Here is a 23,791-nt window from a genome sequence, read left to right as displayed (position 1 = left end):
CGTTAATATCCATCTGCGCTGTTAATTCATCTAGCTTATTGCGAATGCTCCGCGCATTAAGACACAATGCCTTTAGACTTGTCTTTTTAAGATTGCAAGTCATCTTAGTTTTATTTTGCACTATGGCCCTATTTGTTTTTTGCCCTTGTTTTCTCTGCCTTCCACTATTGCTTCTTCCCTTTCTGTCTTTTGTTTCTATCCTTGTTTCTCCCTCCTCTGTCTCCCTGTCCAGGTTCCCATCCCCCTGCCATTCTGGTTAAAACTTTTTCCAACAGCACGAGCAAACACCCCCGCGAGGACATTGGTCCCGGTCCTGCTCAGGTGTAACCCGTCCCGCTTGTCCAGGTCCCACCTTCCCCAGAACTGGTCCCAATGTCCCAGGAAACTAAATCGCTCCCTCCTACACCATCCCTGCAGTCGTGCATTCATCTGGTCTATTCTCCTGTTCCTATACTCACTAGCACGTGGCAATGGTAGTAATCCTGAGATCACTACCTTTGAGGTCCTGCTTTTTAATTTATCTCCTAACTCCTTAAATTCACCTTGCAGGACCTCATCCCTTTTTTTTACCTATGTCATTGGTATCGATATGCACCACGACTACTGGCTGTTCACCCTCCCCCTCCAGAATGCCCTGCAGCCGCTCCGTGACATCCTTGACCCTAGCACCAGGGAGGCAACATACCATCCTGGAGTCACATTTGCGGCCGCAGAAACGCCTATCTGTTCCCCGTACAATTGAATCCCCCATCAATATAGCCCTGCCACTCTTTTTCCTCCCCTCCTGTGCAGCAGAGCCACCCGTGGTGCCACGAACTTGGCTCTTGCTGCTTTCCCCTGATAAGCATCACCTCCAACAGTATCCAAAGCGGTATATTTGTTTGAGAGGAAGATGGCTCCAGGGGACTCCTGCTCTACCTGCCTTGTCCTTCCACTCTGCCTGGCGGTCACCCATTTTCTTTCTGCCTGTGTAATCTTTACCTGCGGTGTGACCACTTCACTGAACGTGCTATCCATGATAATCTCAGCATCACGGATGCTCAACAGTGAATCCACCCGCAGCTCCAGCTCCGAAATGCAGTTAGCCGGTAGCTGCAACTGGACACACTTCCTGCACACCTAGTCGCCAGGGAGACCTGTCGTGTCCATGACTTCCCACATAGTGCAGGAGGAGTATATAACGGGTGCGAGCTCTGCTGCCGTGACTTACCTTAGATTTACACTGCGTTCACCTCTCAGACTCTCTTCCTGCTCTCAGGACTCTCCTTTTACACTGCGCTCACCTCTCGGAACTCTCCATTTACACTGCGCTCACCTCTCGGACTCTCCTCCTGCTCTCGGACTCTCCTCCCGCTCTTGGACGCTGCTTTTACACTGCTTTCACCTCCCGGACTCTCCTCCCGCTCTCAGACCCCCTTCTCGCTCACGGACTCTCCTTTTACACTGCGCTCACTACTCGGACTCTCCTCCCACTCTCGGACTCACCTTTTACACTGCGCTCACCACACGGACATAGATGGCTTAGATGAAGGGACCGAGTGTAATGTATCCAAGTTTGCCAACGATACAAAGCTAGGTGGAAAAGTAAGCTGTGTGGAGGACACAAAAAGTCTGCAAAGGCATATAGGCAGGTTCAATGAGTCGGCAAGAAGGTGTCAGCTGGAGGAAATGTGGGGAAATGTGAGGTTATTCACTGATAGGAAGAATAGAAAAACAGAATATTTTTTAAATGGTGAGAAACTATTGTTAAATGTTGGTGTTGAGAGAGATTTGGGTGTCCTCATACACGAAACACAGAAAGTTAACATGCAGGTACAGCAAGCAATTAGGAAGGCCAATGGTATGTTTGCCTTTATTGCCAGAGGGTTGGAGTACAAGAGTAAGGAAGTCACACTACAATTGTATAGGGCCTTAGTGAGGCCACACCTGGAGTACTATGTAAAGTTTTGATCTCCTTATCTAAGAAAGGATATACTTGCCTTAGAGGCGGTGCAACAAAGGATCTCTAGATTAATTCCTGGGATGAGGGGATGTCCTTCGAGAAGAGATTGAGTAGAATGGGCCAATGCTCTCTGGTGTTTAGAAAAATGAGAGGTGATCTCATTCAAACATACAAGATTCTGAGGCGGCTTGACAGTGTAGATGCTGAGATGATGTTTCCTCTGGCTGGAGAGTCTAGAACTTGGGGGCATAGACTCAGGGTAAGGGATCGGCCATTTAAGACGAAGGTGAGGAGGAATTTCTCACACAGAGGGTTGTGAATCTTTGGAATTCTCTACCCCAGAGGGCTGTGGATCCTCCATCGTTGAGTATATTCAAGGCTGAATTTGATAGATTTTTGGAATCCACAGGCATCAAGGGATATGGGGATCGGGCGGGAAAGTGGAGTTGAAGTCAATGATCAGATCTTAGAAATAATAATTGCTTGGACAAGTGTGGATTAATAAGGGAGGGCCAGCATGGATTTGTTAAAGGCAAATCGTGTTTGACTAACTTGATTGAGTTTTTTGATGAGGTAACAGAGCGGGTTGATGAGGGCAATGTGGTTGATGTGTGTATGCACTTCCAAAAGGCATTTGATAAAGTGTCACATAATAGGCTTGTCAATAAAATTGAAGCCCACGGAATAAAAGGGACATGGATACGAAATTGGCTCAGAAATAGGGAACAGAGGGTAGTGGTGAACAGCTGTTATTCAGACTGGAGGAAGGTATGCAGTGGAGTTCCCCATTGGTCGGTATTGGGACCACTGCTTTTCTTGATATATATGGGTGTACAGGACACAATTTCAATATTTGCAGAAGACACAAAACTTGGAAGTGTAGTAAACAATGAGGAGGACAGTAATAAACTTCAAGAGGGCATAGACAGGCTGGAGGAATGAGCGGACACGTGGCAGATGAAATTTAAAGCTGAAAAGTGTGAGGTGATACATTTTGGTACGAAGAACGAGGAGAGGCAGTATAAACTAAAGGGTACAACTCTAAAGGAACAGAGAGAGCTGGGGGTATATGTACACAGGTCGTTGAAGGTTACAGGACAGGTTGAGAAAGCGGTTAAGAAAGCATACGGGATCCTGGGCTTACGTCCCATCGTATCAGGCAACGGAACCCTGTGTGAGAACCTCTCTGGATACATCGAGGGCATCCTGAAACCCATCGTACAGGGAACCCCCAGCTTCTGTCGCGACACTACAGACTTCCTACAAAAACTCAGTACCCACGGACCAGTTGAACCAGGAACACTTCTCACCACGATGGACGTCTCGGCACTATACACCAGTATCCCCCACGATGACGGCATCGCTGCGACAGCATCAATACTCAACACCAACAACAGCCAATCTCCGGAAGCCATCCTACAACTCATCCGCTTCATCCTGGATCACAATGTCTTCACCTTCGATAACCAGTTCTTTACCCAAACACACGGAACAGCCATGGGGACCAAATTCGCACCCCAATACGCCAACATTTTCATGCACAAGTTCGAGCAGGACTTCTTCACTGCACAAGACCTCCAACCAACACTATACACCAGATACATCGACGACATTTTCTTTCTATGGACCCACGGCAAGGAATCACTAAAGAGACTACACGATAACATCAACAAGTTCCATCCCACCATCAAGCTCACCATGGACTACTCCTCAGAATCAGTTTCTTTCTTGGACACACGAATCTCCATCAAAGACGGGCACCTCAGCACCTCACTCTACCGCAAGCCCACGGACAACCTCACGATGCTCCACTTTTCCAGCTTCCACCCTAACCACGTCAAAGAGGCCATCCCCTATGGACAGGCCCTGCGAATACACAGGGTCTGCTCAGACGAGGAGGAACGCGATGGACACCTACAGACGCTGAAAGACGCCCTAGTAAGAACGGGATATGACGCTCGACTCATCGATCGACAGTTCCGACGGGCCACAGCAAAAAATCGCATAGACCTCCTCAGGAGACTAACACGGGACGCAACCAACAGAGTACCCTTTGTCGTCCAGTACTTCCCCGGAGCGGAGAAACTACGCCATGTTCTCCGCAGCCTTCAACATGTCATCAATGAGGACAAACACCTCGCTATGGCCATCCCCACACCTCCACTACTCGCCTTTAAACAGCCACCCAACCTCAAACAGACCATCGTTCGCAGCAAACTACCCAGCTTTCAAGAGAACAGCGTCCACGACGCCACACAACCCTGCCACGGTAACCTCTGCAAGACATGCCAGATCATCGACACAGATACCACCATCACACGAGATGACACCACCCACCAGGTGCATGGTTCATACTCCTGTGACTCGGCCAACGTTGTCTACCTCATACGTTGCAGGAAAGGATGCCCCAGAGCATGGTACATTGGCGAGACCATGCAGACGCTGCGACAACGGATGAACGGACACCGCGCAACAATCGCCAAACAGGAGGGTTCCCTCCCAGTCGGGGAACACTTCAGCAGTCATGGACATTCATCCACCGACCTTCGGGTAAGCGTACTCCAAGGCGGCCTTCGAGACACACGACAACGCAAAATCGTCGAGCAGAAATTGATAGCCAAGTTCCGCACCCATGAGGACGGCCTCAACCGGGATCTTGGGTTCATGTCACGCTACACGTTACCCCACCAGCGAACAAATGTTATCTGTTTTTAATATAATGGGTCATTTGCTGGCTCTCTCTGCCTTCCGGATGTTTCTGCCTCTCTCTGTGTTTTTTTTTCTCTGTTTTTTTTCCCTGTTTGTTTTTTTGTTGAATGTGTATTCGGGGGTTCTGCAGATGACACCTCTCTGTCTGAACACGGTGATTGCCTTGGCAACGGGCAGTTGCAGGGGCAGTCTGTAAACACCATGTATTATTCAATATGTATAAATGCGTAGGCTTCAAGGAGATCCTGAACATTTACCTGAGGAAGGAGAGAATCTCCGAAAGCTTGTGAATTTAAAATAAAATTGCTGGACTATAACTTGGTGTTGTAAAATTGTTTACAATTGTCAACCCCAGTCCATCACCGGCATCTCCACATCATTTATAAATAGAGGCATAGAGTACAAAAGTGAGGATGTTATGTTGAACCTTCATCAAACACTGGTTCGGCCACTGTTGGATTATTGTGTGCAATTCTGGGCACCGCACTTTAGGAAGGATGTGAAAGCCTTCGAAACAGTGCAGAAAAGATTTACTAGAATGGTTCCAGGGATGACGAACTTCAGTTATGTGGATAGATTGGAAAAGCTGGGATTGTTCTCCTTCGAGCAGAGAAGGTTGAGAGGAGATTTAATAGAGGTGTTCAAAATCATGAAGGGTCGAGACAAAGTAATGAAGAGAAACTGTTCCCACTGGTGGAAGGGTCGTGAACCAGAGGTCACAGGTTTAAGGTGATTGGCAAAAGAACCCAAGGCGACATGAGGAAAATCTTTTTTCTGCAGCGACGGGTTAGGATCTGGAAAGCACTGCCTGAAAGGGTGGTGGAAGCAGGGTCAAATTGTGGCTTTCAAAAAGGAATTGGATAGGTACCTGAAGGAGAAAAATTTGCAGGGCTACGGGGAAAGAGCGGATGAACTGGATTGCTCTTGCAGAGAGGCAGTGCAGGCTCGATGGACCGAATGGCCTCCTTCTGTGCCGTAACCATTGTATGATTCTATGATCTTATTGAATAGCGGAACAGGCTCGAGGGCCTGTATGGTCTACTCCTGCTCCTATTTCTTATGTTCTTATGTTCACCTGACAACTAGCCCTTTACACTGAAAGGTGATGGAATCATCATTGAACATCCTCCATACTTAAACTTTTGCCTCTCCCACTGGTGAGAGAAAATTCATCTCAATAATGTCTAATATTCTTCCTTCATTTCACGGTCTCATTTCAAATTACGATTTGTCTTTCAGAAGAAATAGTTGGAGGCTCCCTACCAAGTAAGCAATGTTTTAATTCTTCTTCATATTGGAGCAAAAAAGGTTAAGGGGAGATTTAATAGAGGTGTTCAAAATTACATGGGGTTTTGTGAGAGTTGACAGGGAGAAAATAATTCCACTAACAGGAGAGTCGGTAACCACAGGATACAGATTTAAGATAATTGACAAAGAAGCCAGGGGTGAGATGATGAGAAATGTTTTTACTCAGCGAGTTGTTATGATCTGGAATGCACTGCCTGAAAAGCTGGTGGAAGCGAATTCAATAGTAAAGTTCAAAAGGGAAGTGGATATATACTTAATGAGGAAACATTTGCAGGGCTATGAGGAAAGAGCAGGGGAGTGGGACTAATTGGATAGCCCTTTCAAAGAGCCAGCACAAGCATGGTGGGCCAAATGGCCTTCTGAGCTGTATTATTCTATGATTCTATCATGCAATGTGATAAAATGCTATTAAGATTAAGTTGCACAGCAATAGATTTTATCTCAGCTGATTCCTCAATTCTTGTAAGAAGAAAAGCCCATACACAGCACTGTTTTAACATGGTCATTGATACTTGAAGCAAGGTTTAAGTTCTGTAGGGGGTGGTGGTGTGTGTCAGCTTCACCTCTGACTTCTGAGTGGTTCGAATCGCTCCCACTCCCTTGGTTCTAGACCTTGGACTTATTTGGGGTTGTGACAAAGTGCAGCAGACAACTGGTTTTGGTGCAAGAAAAAACTGGGTTTATTGAAGTCACAAATGAATTTATAACATTAGGATTACACTGAGATTATACAGACCTACAAAAGTACACTCAGTTAAGAATGGAGAACACACGGCATAACGAGGGAAAATCACGCTACTAATCCCCTTACCCTTGTCCCACCCCCAAAACCTAACTAAATTGAACTAGGAGAGTTGAGGGATCATGCTCACCAACAAGGGTTCCTTGACAGTTCGAAATCCAGCCAGGTAAGCCGGTTGCAGTTTTGGGGTACGCTCTTTGTGTCCTTTGGGGCCTGCCGTCCCCACGTGGTCCTGGTCTGTGGAACCTGCGATGGTTCTTCAGTTGGGTGGAGTCCGCTGGTGCGGTAAGGCGCGGTTGTGGGTGGTCGATCTTCATGGAGGGCTGCGGTTGCGGCCTTGTTGTCTTCGGTTGAGCCTGCCACGCCGTGCCCCTCGCCGTGATGTTGCGTGTGGGCCTGCGAACCTCCGGATCTCCTTCCTTCGCTGAGCTCAGCTATCTCTCCCTGCTTAAACTCTGCTTAAAACTGCATAAAACCTGCCCCCTTCGTAACTGGTGGCCCAGTTATACTGTTTTTCGAATTTCTTATCTGAGCGCCAAATCAAGGTTAGTTCTTTGTCTGATTTAGGTGGGCTTCTTCAGGTGATTATGGTTTTTCGCCTTAACTGATTTTGGGGCGGTTGTCTCGTTTTTAATGGGTTTGCATAATGTTTATCGTTGCCTTCCTGCCCCCATAACTAGTTTTGAACTGAAAGCCATTGTATATGTGAAGTCTTGATGGGCTTGCATAATTGCTCCATTGTTCCCTTCCTGCCTTAGTAGCTAGTAGTGATTATTTATGCAAAGTTTTGATGGGCTATACTTTCGTGTAAGATGAAGTCTTTCTCTGGGTTGATTGTTTTAAAGGGAAGAATGCTTATTCTGTCTCCTCTCGTTGTCTGGTTCAAGGCAACAATCCACACTGCACCCAGCAAGCCCGGGCATGGCCAGTCCCAGGCCCTCATGGGCCTAACCTCCTATCTGAAGGGTTCCACATTTAGCCCAGCAGTTGGGTCCTCTGCCATAAAAGTCCTAAAGTCATATCCTCGTTGATGATATGAAAAATGTGGGAATTTTGAGAACCCTTCACCGCGTTCTCATTCATGGATCACGGGCCGACTGTCACTTTGAAAAATTGTTTGTGTCACTTTAGGCGCAATTTATGCGCTTGAAATTAGCACTGGTTAGCGCTGGCTTCAAGTTTACACTAAAATGCATTTGCCTAATTACAAACAGAAAATCTTCCATGAACCAGCGCAATTGGGCAGTGTAATAGAACGTAATTGTTTCTTATTTTCCTTTTACCCATTAAAATGTATTCCTTGATGTATTTAAGTGTGGTAAGCTGGTGAAGTTTTATTAATATGTCTGAAAATGGGTTTATCAGCAAAAATAAGGATTTTTAATAATGGTGTCCAATCTTCTACCTGTGAGTAACCTGATTTAAAATCAGTGAAATTGACTTAAAAAACTATACTGAGCCATTTAATAGTTTCATTGGTTTGAACTAGACAGTTTCTTGGTAAATTGAATACTTTTTGACATGAAAAGCTTTGAAAATGTGCGTTCTAGTGCCTGTGAGCCGAAGAAAATGAGCACAATTTGAAGAGCCTTCCCGAACCAGCACAATCCTCCACCCTCGATATCTTCACAATGTGAACCACAAGTTCAGTAACTTATGAAATGAATATGAATTAAGGCACAATTTAGGATTAATCAGCAACAAAAGGAATTCAATTGAAACGAATATTAACTTGTTCACTGGTGTTTTCCATTGATTAAAATGGATCCTTTTGGTGCTCTCCACACTTACACCTCAACAACAACAACAGTAACAACTTGCATTTATATACTGCCTTCAACACAGTAAAACTTCCCAACGCACTTCACAGGAACGTTATCAAACAGAATTTGACACCGAGTCACATAAGGAGATATTATGATCGGTGGCCAAAAGCTTGGTCAAAGAGGTGGGTTTTAAGGAGCGTCTTAAAGGAGGAGAGAGAGGTCGAGAGGCGGAGAGTTATAGGGAGGGAATTCCAGAGCTGAGGGCCTAGGCAGCTGAAGGCACAGCCGCCAATGGTGGAGCGAATAAAATCGGGATGTGCAAGAGGCAAGAATTGGAGGAGCGTAGAAATGTCAGAGGGTTGTAGGGTTGGAGGAGGTTACAGAGATAGGGAGGGGTGAGGCTATGGAGAGATTTGAAAACAAAGATGAGAATTTAAAATTGACGAGTTCCATATCCGGGAGCCAATGTAGGTATAGACCTCCCACTGTAACTCTTACGAACATATGAATTTAGAGCAGGAGTAGGCCATTCAGCCCCTTGAGCCTACTCTGCCATTTGATAAGATCACGGCTGATCTGAGTGTAACGTCGACCTTACTTTCCTGTCTACCTACTATAACCGTTGACTCCCTTCTTAATCAGGAATCTATCCAACTCAGCCTTAAAAATATTCAATGACCCTTCCTCCACCGCTCTCTGGGGAAGAGAGACTCACAGACTCACGACCCTCTGAGAGAAAAAAATGTCTCCTCATCTCCATCTTAAATGGGAGACCCCTTATTTTTAAACTGTGGCCCCTAGTTCTTGTCTCTCCCACAAACATCCTCTCAGCATCTTTCCCTTCTACTCCCCTCAGGATCTTATATGTTTCAATAAGATCACTTCTCATTCTTCTAAACTCCAGTGTATACAGGCCCAACTTGTCCAACCTTTCCTCATTAGATGACCCCCTCATCCCAGGAATCAGTCGAGTGAACCTTCTCCGAACCGCCTCGAAAGCAGTTACGTCCTTTCTTAAATAAGGTGACCAAAACTGCACACAGTATTCGAGATGTGGTCTCACCAATCCCTGTCCAACTGGAGCAAAACATCTCTCCTTTAATATTCCATTCGCCTTGCAAAAAATAACAACTTTCCATTTGTCTTCCTAATCACTTGCTGTATCTGCATACTAACTTTTTGTTGTGTGCTCGGATACCCAGATCCATCAGTACTTCAGAGTTCTGCAATTTCTCTCCATTTAAATAATATACTGCTTTTCTATTCCTCTTGCCAAAGTGGACAAGTTCACTTTTTCCCACATTATACTGCATCTGCTAAATTTTTGCCCATTCACTTAACCTACCTATATCCCTTTGCAGACTCCTTATGTCCTCTTCACAACTTACTTTCCTACCTAGCTTTGTGTCATCAGCAAACTGAGCAACCATACATTCGGTCCCTTCATAGAATCATAGAATCATAGAAGCTTGCAACATGGAAACAGGCCCTTCGGCCCAACATGTCCATGTCCCCCAGTTTATACCACTAAGCTAGTCCCAATTGCCTGCACTTGGCCCATATCCCTCGATACCCATCTTCCCCATGTAACTGTCCAAATGCTTTTTAAAAGACAAAATTGTACCTGCCTCCACTACTGCCTCTGGCAGCTCGTTCCAGACACTCACCACCCTTTGAGTGAAAAAATTGCCCCTCTGGACCCTTTTGTATCTCTCCCCTCTCACCTTAAATCTATGCCCCCTCGTTATAGACTCCCCTACCTTTGGGAAAAGATTTTGACTATCTACCTTATCTATGCCCCTCATTATTTTATAGACTTCTATAAGATCACCCCTAAACCTCCTACACTTCAGGGAAAAAAGTCTCAGTCTATCCAACCTCTCCCTATAAGTCAAACCATCAAGTCCCGGTAGCATCCCAGTAAATCTTTTCTGCACTCTTTCTAGTTTAATAATATCCTTTCTATAATAGGGTGACCAGAACTGTACACAGTATTCCAAGTGTGGCCTTACTAATGTCTTGTACAACTTCAACAAGACATCCCAACTCCTGTATTCAATGTTCTGACCAATGAAACCAAGCATGCTGAATGCCTTCTTCACCACCCTATCCACCTGTGACTCCACTTTCAAGGAGCTATGAACCTGTACTCCGAGATCTCTTTGTTCTATAACTCTCCCCAATGCCCTACCATTAACGGAGTAGGTCCTGGCCCGATTCGATCTACCAAAATGCATCACCTCACATTTATCTAAATTCAACTCCATCTGCCATTCATCGGCCCACTGGCCCAATTTATCAAGATCCCATTGCAATCCTAGATAACCTTCTTCACTGTCCACAATGCCACCAATCATGGTGTCATCTGCAAACTTACTAACCATGCCTCCTAAATTCTCATCCAAATCATTCATATAAATAACAAATAACAGCAGACCCAGTACCGATCCCTGAGGCACACCGCTGGTCACAGGCCTCCAGTTTGAAAAACAACCCTTTACAACCACCCTCTGTCTTCTGTCGTCAATCCAATTTTGTATCCAATTGGCTACCTCACCTTGGATCCCGTGAGATTTAACCTTATGTAACAACCTACCATGCGGTACCTTGTCAAAGGCTTTGCTAAAGTCCATGTAGACCACGTCTACTGCACAGCCCTCATCTATCTTCTTGGTTACCCCTTCAAAAAACTCAATCAAATTCGTGAGACATGATTTTCCTCTCACAAAACCATGCTGACTGTTCCTGATCAGTCCCTGCCTCTCCAAATACCTGTCGATCCTGTCTCTCAGAATACCCTCTAACAACTTACCCACTACAGATGTCAGGCTCACCGGTCTGTAGTTCCCAGGCTTTTCCCTGCCGCCCTTCTTAAACAAAGGCACAACATTTGCTACCCTCCAATCTTCAGGCACCTCACCTGTAGCGGTGGATGATTCAAATATCTCTGCTAGGGGACCCGCAATTTCCTCCCTAACCTCCCATAACGTCCTGGGATACATTTCATCAGGTCCCGGAGATTTATCTACCTTGATGCGCGTTAAGACTTCCAGCACCTCCCTCTCTGTAATATGTACACTCCTCAAGACATCACTATTTATTTCCCCAAGTTCCCTAACATCCATGCCTTTCTCAACCGGAAATACCGATGCGAAATATTCATTTAGGATCTCACCCATCTCTTGTGGTTCTGCACATAGATGACCTTGTTGATCCTTAAGAGGCCCGACTCTCTCCCTAGTTACTCTTTTGCCCTTTATGAATTTGGAGAAGCTCTTTGGATTCTCCTTTGCCTTATCTGCCAAAGCAATCTCATGTCCCCTTTTTGCCCTCCTGATTTCTCTCTTAACTCTACTCCGGCAATCTCTATACTCTTCAAGGGATCCACTTGATCCCAGCTGCCTATGCATGTCATATGCCTCCTTCTTCTTTTTGACTAGGGCCTCAATCTCCCGAGTCATCCAAAGTTCCCGACTTCTACCAGCCTTGCCCTTCACTTTATAAGGAATGTGCTTACCCTGAACCCTGGTTAACACAATTTTGAAAGCCTCCCACTTACCAGATGTCCCTTTGCCTGCCAACAGACTCTCCCAATCAACTTCCGAAAGTTCCTGTCTAATACCATCAAAATTGGCCTTTCCCCAATTTAGAATTTTAACTTTTGGCCAGACCTATCATTCTCCATAGCTATCTTAAAACTAATGGAATTATGATCACTGGTCCCAAAGTGATCCCTCACTAACACTTCTGTCACCTGCCCTTCCTTATTTCCCAAGAGGAGGTCAGGTTTTGCCCCCTCTCTCGTCAGGCCATCCACATACTGAATGAGAAATTCCTCCTGAATACACTCAACAAATTTCTCTCCATCCAAGCCCCTAATGCTATGGCTGTCCCAGTCAATGTTGGGAAAGTTAAAGTCCCCTACTATTACCATCCTATTTTTCTTGCAGCTGTCTGTAATCTGCTTACATATTTGCTCCTCAATTTCCCGTTGACTATTTGGGGGTCTGTAGTACAATCCTATCAAAGTGATCTCTCCCTTCTTATTTTTCAGTTCTACCCATATAGACTCAGTGGGCGAACCCTCGGATATATCCCCTCTCACTACTGCCGTGATGTTCTCCCTAATCAAGAACGCAACTCCCCCTCCTCTCTTACCTCCTGCTCTATCTTTCCTATAGCATCTGTACCCTGGAACATTGAGCTGCCAGTCCTGCCCCTCCCTGAGCCATGTTTCAGTAATAGCTATAACATCCCAGTCCCATGTACCCATCCATGCCCTGAGTTCATCTGCCTTGCCCATCAGACTTCTTGCATTGAAATAAATGCAGTTTAATCTCGACTTCCCTTGGTCTTTACCCTGCTTTCTCAGACCATATGTCCGGTCATGTTCTGTACACTCTCCCTTACTGCCTTTTGTTTCTGTCACCACTTTACTTCCCACTGACTTCCTGCATCGGTTCCCATCCCCCTGCCACATTAATTTAAACCCTCCCCAACAGCACGAGCAAACACTCCCGCTAGGACATTGGTTCCAGTCCTGCCCAGATGCAGACCGTCCAATTTGTACTGGTCCCACCTCCCCCAGAACCGGTTCCAAAGGCCCAGGAATTTGAATTCCTCCCTCTTGCACCATCTCTCAAGTCACGTATTCATCCCAGCTATCCTGTCATTCCTACTCTGACGAGCCTGTGGCACTGATAGCAATCCTGAGATTACTACCTTTGAGGTCCTACTTTTTAGTTTAACTCCTAACTCCCTAAATTCAGCTTGTAGGACCTTCATCCAAGTCATTGATATAGATTGTAAATAGTTGAGGCCCAAGCACTGATCCCTGTGGCACTCCACTCATTGCATCTTGACAACCTGAAAATGACCCATTTATGCCGACTCTGTTTCCTGTTAGCTCACCAATCCTTTATCCATGCTAATATGTTCCCCCCACACCATGAGCTCTTATTTTGTGTCGTAGCCTTTGATGTGGCACCTTGTCAAAAGCCTTCTGGAAATCCAAGTACACTACATCCACAGGATCCCCTTTATCCACTTTGCTTGTTACTTCCTCAAAGAACTTTAATAAATGAGTCAAACACGACTTCCTTTTCACAAAGTTGTATTGACTCTGCCTGATTGCATTGAAAATTTCTAATTGCCCTGCTATAACCTCCTTAATAATAGATTCGAACATTTCCCGATGACAGATGTTCAGCCACCTGGCCTGTAGTTTCCTGCTTTCTGTCTCCCTCCTTCCTTGAATAGAGGAGTTACATTTGGAGATCAAGGAGGGGCCATGAAATAACACTGGCGAGCAAAATAAAGGAAAATCCTAAGATGTTTTATAAGTATATTAAGGGTAAGAGGATGACTAGGGAAAAAATAGGGCCCATTAGGGACAAAAATGGCAATCTGTGTGTGGAGCCGGCAGATGTAGGAGGGGTTCTAAATGAATTTTTTGCATCTGTTTTCACTATGGAGAAGGACGATGTAGACATAGAAATACGGCAGGGCGACTGTGATATACTCGAACATATTAACATCGAGCGGGAGGAGGTATTGGCGGTTTTAGCAGGCCTAAAAATGGATAAATCCCCAGGCCCGGACGAAATGTATCCCAGGCTACTGTGTGAGGCAAAGGAGGAGATTGCGGGGGCTCTGACACATATATTCAGAACCTCTCTGGCCACAGGGGATGTGCCAGAGGACTGGAGAACCGCTAATGTAATACCATTATTCAAGAAGGGGAGTAGGGAAAAACCGGGGAACTACAGGCCAGTGAGCCTAACATCAGTGGTAGGAAAATTATTGGAAAAAATTCTGAAGGACAAAATTAGTCTCCACTTGGAGAAGCAAGGATTAATCAGGGATAGTCAACATGGCTTTGTCAAGGGAAGATCATGTCTGACTAATTTGACTGAATTTTTTGAGGGGGTGACTAGGCGTGTGGATGGGGGTAACGCAGTGGATGTGGTATACATGGATTTCAGTAAGGCCTTCGATAAAGTCCCCCACAGGAGACTGGTCAAGAAGGTACGAGCCCATGGAATCCAGGGTGCCTTGGCACTTTGGATACAAAACTGGCTTAGTGGCAGAAGGCAGAGGGTGATGGTCGAAGGTTGTTTTTGTGACTGGAAGCCTGTGGCCAGTGGGGTACCACAGGGATCGGTGCTGGGTCCCTTGCTGTTTGTGGTCTACATTAATGACTTGGATATGAATGTAAAAGGTATGATCAGTAAGTTCGCTGATGATACAAAGATTGGTAGGGTGGTAAATAGCGAGGAGGATAGCCTCAGTCTGCAGGACGATATAGATGGGTTGGTCAGATGGGCGGAACAGTGGCAAATGGAATTTAACCCGGAAAAGTGCGAGGTGATGCACTTTGGAGGGACTAACAAGGCAAGGGAATACACAATGAATGGGAGGACCCTAGGCAAGACAGAGGGTCAGAGGGATCTTGGTGTGCAAGTTCACAGATCCCTGAAGGCGGCGGAACAGGTAGATAATGTGGTAAAGAAGGCATATGGGATACTTGCCTTTATTAGCCGAGGCATAGAATATAAGAGCAAGGAGGTTATGATGGAGCTGTATAAAACACTGGTTAGGCCACAGCTGGAGTACTGTGTGCAGTTCTGGTCGCCACACTACAGGAAGGATGTGATCACTTTGGAGAGGGTGCAGAGGAGATTCACCAGGATGTTACCAGGGCTGGAGCGCTTCAGCTATGAAGAGAGACTGGGAAGATTGGGTTTGTTTTCCTTGGAGCAGAGGAGGCTGAGGGGGGACATGATTGAGGTATACAAAATTATGAGGGGCACAGATAGGATGGATACTAAGGAGCTTTTTCCCTTCGTTGAGGGTTCTATAACAAGGGGACATAGATTCAAGGTAAAAGGCGGGAGGTTTAGAGGGGATTTGAGAAAGAACTTTTTCACCCAGAGGGTGGTTGGAGTCTGGAACTCACTGCCTGAAAGGGTTGTGGAGGCAGTAACCCTCACAACGTTCAAGAAGCATTTGGATGAGCACTTGAAATGCCATAGCATACAAGGCTACGGATCAAATGCTGGAATATGGGATGAGAGTAGACAGGGCTGATGGCCGGCGCGGACACGATGGGCCGAAGGGCCTCTATCCGTGCTGTATAACTCTATGACTCTATGACTCTATGATTTGCTCTTTTCCAATCTGATGGGATCCTTCCAGAATCTAGGGAATTTTGGAAAATTAATACCAATGCATCTACTATCTCTGCAACCACTTCCTTTAAGGCCCGAGGATGAAGTCCATCAGGACCTGGGGACTTGTCAGCTTTTAGTTCTGATATTTTTTTCAGAACCCTTTCCCTGTTGATTGTAAATCTTTTAAGTTCCTCCCTCCCTTTCACCTCTTGATTCACAACTATTTCTGGCATGTTATTTGTATCCTCTGCAGTGAAGACGGACGCAAAATATCTGTTCACTTCATCCGCCATTTCCTTATTCTCCATTATTAATTCCCCAGACTCGCTCTCGAGAGGACCAACACTCACTTTACTTACTCTTTTCCTTTTTAAATACCTGTAGAAACTCTTACTATCTGTTTTTATATTTCTAGCTAGCTTTCCCTCGCACTCTAATTTCTCCCTCCTTATTATACTTTTAGTCATTCTTTGCTGCTTTTAAAATTCTGTCCAATCTTCTGACCTGCCCCTAATCTTCGTGGAATTGTATGCTTTTTCTTTCAATTTGATACAGTCTTTAACTTCCTTAGTTAGCCACAGATGGTACATCCTTCCCCTCGAGTCTTTCTCACTGGAATGTATCTTTGCTGAGTGTTATGAAATATCTCATTAAATGTCTGCCACTGCATCTCGAGTCTGAGACTTACTCTTCTCTCCCTCAAACTGAATGCGAAATTCAATCATATTGTGATCTCCCAGCATCAGGAACAACTACAACTTCAACAACAGGAATGGAATTTGTATGAATGAATCATTCATAAAAATTGTACAAATTAGAGTTCATCGCCTTTGAAAGATTACTTTTCAGCCTCTGAAATAATTCCAAACCGTGGAGGTCATATTTCACCAGACTCACCTGCTGTTAACTGGACAGTGGGTCAGTTAAAAACGAGGTAACTTACCCGATCAGAACTCAACCATTTCCTTCGGTCACTGATATTAACCTGAAGGTTTCTGGAGGTGGATGAGACACCCGCTTAAAGCAGGCACCGGCCACGTGAAATGATGCAGTAGGACCCTGATGGCATTTTAACTGGGCCCTGAGCGGGGAAGCAGCTTTCCTGCCAGACAGAAGCAAGATGGCAGCTGGGGGCAAGGATCAAGAGGCCCTCCAGGTAAATCAAACAATTTCCATTGTGGGATCACAAGGAGCAAGAGTACTCCTCCAGTCCCCTCAAGGAATGTTTTGCCTTGTGCGGCCCCAGACTCAATCCTTTGGTCCTGTGAGACCCTCCTGAAACCCCCATCCCTTACCTGCTGGCAGCTTCTCTGCATCCTCTTCCTGCCTGGAATGGGAGGAAAGTGGACCAGTGGAAATGGAATTAATGAATGCAAATGGGACTCCAATAATATTTTAACAGTAATACGTCCCTGGGTGCTTAACAGGATCGTTATCAAACAGAACTTCACACCAAGCCACAAAAGGAGATATTGGGAAGGTGATCAAAAGCTTGGACAACGAGGTAGATTTTAAGGAGCGTCTTAAAGGAGGAGAGAGAGGTAGAGAGGTTTACGGTCAGAATTGCAGTGCTTCAGACCAAGACAGGTGAAGGCACGGCCACCAATGGTGGAGCGATGAAAATCGGAGATGGGCTGTGTTCTTCAATCAAACAGTAGGAGAATAGAATCAGTGTGGGTCAAACAGATTTCCAATTCCACCAGCCTCCAGCTTGTTACATTGCAGCACTCTTTGTAATTCAGATTTTACTCTTTAATTCTCCTTTCATCAATCCTTTCCAGCTTTAACAGAATTAATGACAACACCAAGCGCAACAGCCTGAAATTTAACAGTGGCTATCAAATTAATATAATCACTACAATTTCTCTTTCAAACACAATTTAGGTTTCAACTCAATCATTTAAAATTAACAAGCGGTTCATTTTCTGTACTTATTCCTTCCAATTCTTTTTTTTCCAGCCAGCCACGTCTATTTCAAACTACCACCTTCAACAAAAGGTAAAGCAGACATGGCTTACAATCTCATTCTTCAGAGCATTGGCTCCCCATCACACAGCAGCTCAACTTTAAAATTCTCATCATCATCATTAAACACTTCCATGGTCATACCCCACCCTTTGTCCATAAACTTCTCCATCCCCTTTATCTCCCCATCAAAATCCACATTGTTCACTCAACCCGCTCGTGCATCTCTTCACCCCCTCCATTTGCGCAGAGTCTGCATCTATCCAGGAGTCACTCTCTGGAACTCACTCACTGAACATCTCTGTCTCTCCACGCCTCTCACCTCCTTCAAGACACTGCTTCAAAATCACCCCTGTCTACAAGCTTTCAATCAATGCTCCTCAGCTCTCTTCTCTTGGCACATTATCCATTTTTCCTCATCTCCCTGTGATGAGACTTGGGACATTTTCCCCATCAAAGATACTGTACGAATGCAAATTGCTGTTATTCTAGAGACAAAACGGTAAGATGCAAACAGACCGTCCCCAAATCCCACCACTCCCTGCTCGAAAGAAAGTGATATTTTTAAAGAATGAGACTTTGCCTGATTTGTAGACCCTTCAGTAGAATTAACTCACATAATGGGTAGTTCCCTGGCTGCTGGACTTTTTTCATTTTTCTAGACTGGCCAAAATTTTCTTTTTCAGCATTTCCTGTTCTTATTTGGGACCTCGTGCATCTGTTCTCCTTTTCCACCCCATCTTGCCTTTTTTCTTGTGTGAGTTTTCCAATGTTTTATACTTTGTCAGTTATTTCCACATTCTTTTCATCTCATCTCTTTTCATTGCTTCACTCAGACGATCTCATACTTCCTTTCTGTTAATCAATTTGTATGTCAGTCACCCCATTCACTTCCTTTGTGATTGAAGAATATCTTATACCCTTATCTGAAACCTTCAGCAGTGTGCAGCTAAATACATTATTCCATGCTGACTTGCTCTCTCAAGTTGAATTCATATTTAAAAAATTGCCACATTAGGTCCGTTTCATCATTCTTAGGGACTGTGAGCAGGAGCAGGGTGTTAATCATGGTGCAAATGGACATCCACTGAATTTCCTATTCCCCAGACCCCAGTGCAATACTTCCAATGCCACTTTCTTTACAATACCTGCTCTCAACCTTTAATTGCTCCTTTCACTGTATCCTTGGCAGCATCAGCGTTGAATTCATTGCTTATGAAGCCCATTTCCACCTGTTTGTTTACTTCACATCTCGTATTTCCCATTGGAAGATGATGGAATTGCTCAGTATCCTCCTCACCTAAACCTTCAAATCTTTACTTTGCAGCATCAACAACATTGACACCGACAACAACCTTGACTTCAACAACAGGTATCAAGTTACCAATATAAATTGAATCATTTTGCATTGATCTCACAACAAAGTCATTCTGTGAAGATACACGGGAGGTTTTAGTGCCTGATAATTGGTGTTCTCCGTGGAAGGTTCACAATATCATTTAGTAATCCCAACAGTTATATTACCATCTGGTAGGAAGTTAACCATTTAATTTCAACCAAATGTGTCAATCATTGGCTTGAGAATTGGTAATTTGAAATGAAAGATATTGTCATGGTTTAAGTCTGGAAGTTACTAAATTGACAGAAGAAGTTATAATAATTCATATAACATTCTTCCATGTGTTATTTTAATTCAGTGTATTTTAATCAGCAGATAGAGGAATGTCATATGTGTTTTAATCATTGATCCACGAAGAATGGCTGCACTGTTTTTTTAACTTTAATGTTCTCCAGTTTAAACCTTCAACTCTATCTTTTCCAGTGTCAACAACAACTCCCACTTCACCAACAGGTATGAAATACATCACCGACTTCCATTTGTAGCCATTTATCAATCACCAAAGTTATTCTATCAAAATGCCAGGTGACCTAATGACTGATGTACTCCACTGAAATGGAAATCAAATGGATCCTAGTTCACATTCTGAATCTGAATTTTTAATTTGTAATGTTTATCAATGCAATAATATTTTTAAATTAATTTCCAATTTGATACCTGGCATTTTCCATTGAAAGATGATGGAATTAGTTGTAACCTTACAAATTAACAGCACAGAAGGAGGCCATGTGTCAGTGCTGCTGTTTGCTGGAACAAGCCAAAACTAATCTCACTGTGCCAATGTCTTCATATCCCTGTATTTTCCTCTATTCAAATGTCTATTAACATTTCCGCGAAATGATGCAATGGTCTAAGCCCCTCAAACATCCCCCGTGATGAGGTATTTCATGTTCTGAAAACGCACTGTGAAGAAAATGTTAAAAAACCCACTGCTCACTCTCTTAGTACCTCAGATAAGAACATAAGAAATAGGAGTAGGAGTAGGCCATAAGGCCCCTCAAGCCTGCTCCACCATTCAATAAGATCATGGCTGACCTTTGGCCTCAACTCCACTTTCCCGCCCGATCCCCATATCCCTTGATTCCCCCAGAGTCTAAAAATCTGTTAGTCTCAGCCTTGAATATACTCAATGACTCAGCATCTGTGGTAGAGAATTCCTAAGATTCACAATCCTCTGAGAGGAGAAATTCCTCCTCATCTCAGTCTTAAATGGCCGACTCCTTATCCTGCGACTGTGCCCCTAGTTCTGGACTTGCCAACCAGGGCAAATCACCTCTCAGCATCTACCCTGTCAAGCCCCCTCAGAATCTTATATGTTTCAATGAGATATGAATTCACCGTTTCACTCCAGCTGTGGGGCTTACATGTCCTGCAAAATGCAGTTCAGGAGCCCTTCTTCCAATATAGGTGACGTATCTTCAACTGTTTCTTCAGCTCAGTAGCTTTGAGTGGCAACTAACAAGAGTCAACAAAGTTTTCCACTTAATTTGGGATCCATAATTTTCAGCCAATGATTTTTAAAGATTTAGCATGACCTCCTTGTTTTTGTATTCAATGCCCCTATTTACAAAGCCAAGTATCCCATACACCTTCTCAACGGCCTTATCAACTTGCCCTGCCACCTCCAAAGATTTGTGAATATGCACCCCCAGGTCCTTCTGCTCAAGCAAACCCCTTCAAACTAGTACCATTTCGATTATACTGTCTCTCCATGTTGTTCCTCCCAAATAGCATCACTTCATACATATCCTCATTAAATTGCATCTGCCATATGTCTGCCCATTTCACCAGTCTGTCTATGTCCTCCTGAAGTCTGCTACTATCCTCCTCCCCATTTACTACTTTGTCAAGTTTTGTACCATCCGCAAATTCAAAATTGTACTCCCTATACCCAAGTCGAGGTCATTTATATTTAACAACACAAGCAATGGTCCTAATACTGATCCCTGGGGCAGGGCACTGCATACTTCACTCCATTCAGAATAACATCAGTTCACCACTACTCTCTGCCTCCTAAACCTTAGCCAAATACGGACACAAGTTACCACCGTCCCTTTAATCCCATGAGCTTCTTTTTTCCAAATAAGTCTGTCGTGTGGTACTTTATCAAAGGCATTTTAAAAGTCCATATATACAACATCTGCTGCACTACCTTCATCAGCCCTCTCCGATACTTCATCAAAGAACTCAATTAGGTTAGTCAGATACGATTTGTCTTGAGACACTGTTTCTGTCCTCACTGGCACGTAGCATTGGGAGTAATCCTGAGATTACCACCATTGAGGTCCTGTTTGTTCATGTTTTTCCTACCTCCTGAAACTCTGCCTGTAGGTCCTCAACAGTTCCGACTTATGTCATTCGTTCTATCATGGACCACGACTTCTGGCTGTTCCCCTTCCCCACACAGAATTACTTGCACCGTTCAGTGATATCCTTTACCCTGGCATCAGGGAGACAATACACCATTCGGGACTCATGGCTACAGTTGTAGAAACGCCTGTCCATCTCCCTGACTATTGAATCCCCTATCACAACTGCATTTCCAGAGAGAGAGGTGATCTCATTGAAATGTATAAAATTCGTAGAGGGTTTAACAGGGTAGATGCTGAGAGGCTGTTTCCCCTTGCTGGAGGGTCTGCAGCTAGGGGTCGTAGTCTCTGGATAATTGGTCGGCCATTTGGAGTGAGATGAGGAGAAATTTCTTCACTCAGAGGATTGTGAATCTTTGCAATTCTCTACCCCAGAGGGCTGTGGCTGCTCAGTTATTGAGTATATTAAAGACTAAGATTGATAGATTTTTGGACACTGGATGAATCCAGGGATATGGGGATAGGGCGGGAAAGTGGAGTTGAGGTAAATGATCAGCCATGATCTTATTGAATGGCGGAGCAGGCTCGAGGAGCCGAATGGCCTACTCCTATTTCTATATATTTGTAAAGGATACAGATCTGGAAACTGTTATGTGCAAACATATAAACACAAAACATGCCTTTGTCTGTACATTATTCCCCGCATTTACATGCTTCAAATGCGAGCAATTGTTGAGCTACTAATACTTCCCATGGAAGCTTAAAAAATGTATACGGTGAAAGAATGCTCGAAGAGGATTTTTCCCACACAAGCTCTGTCCTGCCAAGTCCCTTTCACTTGTTGGAGAGGTTTGCTAAGAAGAGGTGAGGGAGTATCAAAAAGCTGAAAGTTCTCAATGCAGCATCAGCATTAAACGGTATTGAATTCATTACTTATGCTGCCTATTTCCACCTCTTTTTTCACTTCATACCTGGTATTTACCATTGAAAAATGATGGAATTGCTCAGTATCCTCCTCATCCAAACCTTCAAATCTTTACTTTGCAGCTTCGTCAACATTAACACCGACAACAACCTCGACTTCAACAACAGGTATCAAGTTACCAATATAAATTAATTATTTTTCCATTGATCTCATAACAAAGTCATCCCATGAAGATGCACAGGCGGCTTTAGTACGTGATAATTGGTGTTCTCCATGGAAGGTTCACAGTATCATTTAGTAATCCCAACGGTTATACCTTTACCAGGTAGGTAATTAATAAACTAATTACAACAATAAGAACATAAGAAATCGGCCCGTCGAGCCTGCTCCGCCATTTAATAAGATCATGGCTGATCTGATCCTAACCTCAAATCTAAATTCATGTCCAATTTCCTGCCCACTCCCCGTAACCCCTAAATGTTGTACAACAATCAGTATCTTCACAATTGAAATTTTCAAATGTAAAATGTGGTTCTTATTTAAGCCTGGGAGTTACTATATTGGCAGAAGAACTATTACTACTTTCACATGACATTGTTCCATCTGTTATATCAGTACCGTGTATTTTAAACTGGCAGTGAGATGAAAGCATACACCTGATTTTTAATAATTCTTTCAATAATATCAGCATCAGTAATTAATGCAGTTGAATTGTTTAAACTTTTAGCTTCAACTCTATCTTTTCCAGTGTCAACAGCGGCTCCAACTTCAACAACAGGTATGAAATTCATCACTTAATTCCAAGAATTTGTACTCATTTATCAATCACCAAAGCTACTCTATCAATGCATCGAAGTGACTTCATGACAGGTATTATCCACTGAAATTGACCCCAATTGGATATTAGTTCTCACTCTTAAACCTTCCAAATTAAAAATTCAGATTATCAGTGCAACAATATTTTAGAATTAATCTCTGATTTGGTACCAGACATTTTCCATTGAAAGATGATGAAATTAGTATTCTCTTCCTTTGAGCATCTCACCATGTTCCACCTCTCTCGCCTCTCCTTTAAAATCCTCGTTCTCTACCGCCCTGCCAAGTACCACGCCAAGATTCTGACCGAGATATCTTCACTCCTTTCCTCCCTCAGACTCTGCACCAAGCGACTTCTCATCTTCGGTGATTTCAACCTCCATCTCAACTCATCATTCTCTCTCTCCTCTGAATTCACTGTCCTCCTATCCTCCCTTAATCTCTCCACAATTCCAAACTTCAATCCCCACCACTTACGCCATCCACACTGGTCACAGGCAGCCTCCTATATCGGGAAAATAGCGTTAACCATTTAAACTATTCAGCACTCTGGCAAATTTGGGCAGTTCAATTCCCTGTACTTACCGATGTGGTGACAAATTTCCTCTTTTTCCTCATATCACAGCAAGTAATCCGCAGTCACTATTGGGATGGGATTGATCCAAGTACTGAAGCCCGGGTCTTCTTTCAGTTAACACTGTGAGAGATAGTTAACAAGTACTGGTGGAAACTGAGCTT

The sequence above is a fragment of the Heptranchias perlo genome, chromosome 12 (assembly GCF_035084215.1).
Source record: "Heptranchias perlo isolate sHepPer1 chromosome 12, sHepPer1.hap1, whole genome shotgun sequence".
NCBI lineage: Eukaryota > Metazoa > Chordata > Chondrichthyes > Hexanchiformes > Hexanchidae > Heptranchias > Heptranchias perlo.
Note: the sequence above shows the minus strand (reverse complement) of the source record.